Source organism: Myotis davidii, unplaced genomic scaffold (genome assembly GCF_000327345.1).
Source record: "Myotis davidii unplaced genomic scaffold, ASM32734v1 scaffold560, whole genome shotgun sequence".
Lineage (NCBI taxonomy): Eukaryota > Metazoa > Chordata > Mammalia > Chiroptera > Vespertilionidae > Myotis > Myotis davidii.
Genome location: NW_006294418.1, coordinates 63,121 through 66,897, shown reverse-complemented (window position 1 = coordinate 66,897; position 3,777 = coordinate 63,121).

Here is a 3,777-nt window from a genome sequence, read left to right as displayed (position 1 = left end):
ATGGCCCCCCCCCCCAAACCTCAATCACTAAAGTATGATCTTCAGTGACTCTAATAGGTAAACACTCTCCAGCCTTCATAGACCAGGAACCTGAATGACGAGTGATCAGGAGGAAAACTGCTCATGGTCTGGACCATCAGTCAGGTGTCCAGGAGAGGTGCCCAGCACAACCACCATCTTCCTGCGCTCTCTTTCCACTGCTTCCTACCAAAGAGGGCAGCACATCACACCATGGCCTCTCTTTCAGGGTTTGTCAGCAGGGAACTAAACCACATTACCTGACTAGGGAGAGGCTTAGAAACGGAAGGTGTAAGTGTCCCTGACACTAAAGCATATTTGAAGCTTCAACTCATCCAAAAGCCAGCAGCAAACATGTATACACCCTGCAAAGAACTTTGACAGTAATAACTCCTCCCAGCCAGCCCGGCCCCCAATTGACCACCCCCGCAATAGGGGACAGGGCCAGCCACCTACCCCCCCTGACTTCTCCCCTCAGCCAGCCCTGACTCTAGTTGGCACCCAATACTTAGATCAGGGGCTGACCTTGCTGGCCAACCGCCCACAGCCTCTTCCCCCCACCATCTGGCCTGATGGGCCCCCATTGGGGCAGACTGGCCAGACCCCACCCATGTACAAATTTGTACACTGGGCCTCTAGTATATTATATCAATACTAGTGGCCCGGTGCACAAATTTGTGAACATTTAAAGGAAATTAATTAGAAGAAATATTTTATTATCGCTATTCACCCTTTCTCTATAATAGAAGTGTCAACCAAATTCACAATTGACAATGACAGATGGAAACACATGTGTGTGATTGGCACCAGTGAGAGCTTTAGATGTATTGCGCATGTGAGAACTTCAGATGTATCACACATGTGTGAATCAACTTAGCCTTTTATATAGAATTCTAGAGGCTCAATGCACAAAAATTTGTGCACTGGTTGGGGAGGGGGAGTTGGGGGGGCTGTCCCTCAGCCCCACTTGTACCCTCTCACAGCCTGGGATCCCTTGGAAGATAACCACCTGCTGCTGGCTTAGGCCCGCTCCCAGGGTGGCAGATGGCAGGCCCGATCCCTTGGGGCCTGCCCCGCCTCCCCAGGTCGCACACACGGCAGGGCCAATCCGGGGGTTGGGGCACTGCCCCGGGTCATACACGGGACATCGGGCGGGCCGGCCGATCACTGCTCCCCTGCCTGGCTGCCCCAGGTCGGGTTGCACACGGTCGCCTGCTGCCCTGGGTCGCAGATAGCAGGACCAGATGGCAGCGGGGCAGGTGGGATGGCGCTGTCCCACCCTGCCTACAGTATCCGCCATCGGTGTTGGCAGTTAATTTGCATATTGTGCTGATTAGCCAATGGGAGGGGTAGCGAAGGTACAGTCAATTACCATGTTTGTCTATTATTAGATAGGAAACTTGCTTAATTAGACCCGCTTTCTGAGGTAGCTAAACTTTTTCCAGCCCAGTGAAGCACCACAACTTCTCTTTCAGGTAATTGTCAGCAACACAGCAGTAAATATCAACATGAAGCAGATTATTATTGTAGATCACGCAGGGAGAACAAAGGGTAAAATATTTAACTGCAGCAGTGTTTGACTATATTCTGCACAGTGAGAAAACCTGAAGTCATTTTCAAGGTCCACCATTTCTAACTTCTTTTCAGTCGGGTCAAGTTTCTAAGCTTTCTAAATCTCCGTTTTCTGGCTAATGAGAAGAAAATGGGATTCCACTGAGTCGCCTATCTACCTACTCCAGGACTTCTATGAGGATCAAATGAGATGAGGCACAGGATAAAGCTTCACAGACATTTGGTTACAGTGTAAAGTGTTTCCACCTGGCTATAAAGCAAGTTGTGTTCCTGGGCTGAGATAGAAACTGCAAGGAGGCTAGTCCCTAGGGAGAGGAAGCTGGGTGTTGCTACATGATGTCATTACCCAGACAAACACAAAGCATATTATACTTATATATATATAGACTAGAGGACCAAGGCACAAGATTTGTGCAAAAGTAGGCCTTCCTTCCCCCAGCTGCCGGCACCAGCTTCTCTCTGGCACCCAGGACCCGGGCTTCTGTCACAGCCCTGGCTTCGTCCAGAAGGTCATCTGGAAGGATGTCTGAAAGGACGTCTGGTATAATTAGCATATTATGCTTTTATTATTATAGATTTTCTCTAGACACATATTTTTCATAAAGGTAATGTTGAGATAAACATTTATTATTATCCTAAAGGTTCTATTTACCTTGATTTTCTATTGCACCTCTCTTATAGTTTCTGTATCTCATGTCTTATTTTCTCAAGGATTACTTCTCAGTTTTATCTAAATTTCCTAAGAAAGGATGCATGGCTAATACAATTTTAAACCCCTAAACATACAAAATGTCTTTAATCTATCCTCACACTTGATTTTTTGGCTGGGTATAATATTATAATTTGAAAATAATTTTATTTTATTATTTCAGGGTCTTTTAGCTTGAACTTTTGTTCCTTATAAGATTTTTGAACCTATTATAAAATCTACTCCTCATCCCACAAAGACTTTGAGGAATCTTAGTCCCTAATGTTCTAAAATTTCATGATGATAGTCCCTGATGTGGTATTATTTTTATCTATTTTTGAGAGTCTCAATTGGTCCTTTCATTTCTTTTAACCACATTTATTTTTTTAAACTTTATTTTTCAGCTCTCCCAATGATTTTTAAAAATTAGCTGCTGTGATTTCCCCCCAGTTTTTAGTGTTTTTTAAAATGTTCTGAGCATTTTTATATCACTTTATTCTTATTTCATGGATGCAGTAGCTGTCCTATCTCACTGAGAATATAAACAATATTTTTATGGACACTTCGTCTCCATGTATAGTTTCTGTTTCCTTCCTTTTTAGAAATTCTTCTAAGTTCTCACTGCTTATTTCCAGAACTATTACAAAATCCACCTACATTGTCTTTCCTCTATTTGCTCTTATAGCTGTATGAGTGGTAGAGCTATAGACCTAATAAAGTTGATTTATTATTTACATGAAACCACCTTGTGTAAAAAAATAATACTTTGTGGTTTAAAGTTATTTCCTTTAAAATTTCTTAGATCACTTTTATAAAAGAGAGAAAGCAGGTATTATATTTACTAATGTAAAAGCAAATTCTGGAACATTGACTTACCACTGCCATATCCATGGCTTGTGAATGACAAACACTTGAATTAATATATTCGGATACCCAATTCTGTTCTTGTAGGACACACAATAAAAAATACCCCATTCAAGACTTAGAAACCTTGTGCCCCAAATTCTCAATCAAAGAAATCTCTTTACCTGACATTGTAAGCTCTTAACAGCAATCTAACATTCTATTCTCATTTCTCATTCCTTCCATTACCCCATTGGTTTCATATCAATATATTAAAACTAGTGGCCTGGTGCATGAAATTCGTGCATGGGAGAGGGGTATCCCTCAGCACAGTCTGCACCCTCTCCAATCTTGGACCCTTGGGGGATGTCGACTGCCGATTTAGGCCTGATCCCAGGATGTCTGACAGGTCTGATCCCAGGATGTCCCTGGATGTCCCACAGGCCTGATCCCAGGATACCCAACTGCTGGGATCGGGCCTAAACTGGCAGTTGGACATCCCTCTCACAATCCTGGACTGCTGGCTCCTAACCACTCGCCTGCGTGCCTACCTGATTGCCCCTAACCGCTCCAGCCTGCCAGCCTGATCGCCCCATAACAGCTCCCCTGCCGGCCTGATTGACGCCTAACTACTCCCCTGCCAGCCTGATCAGCCC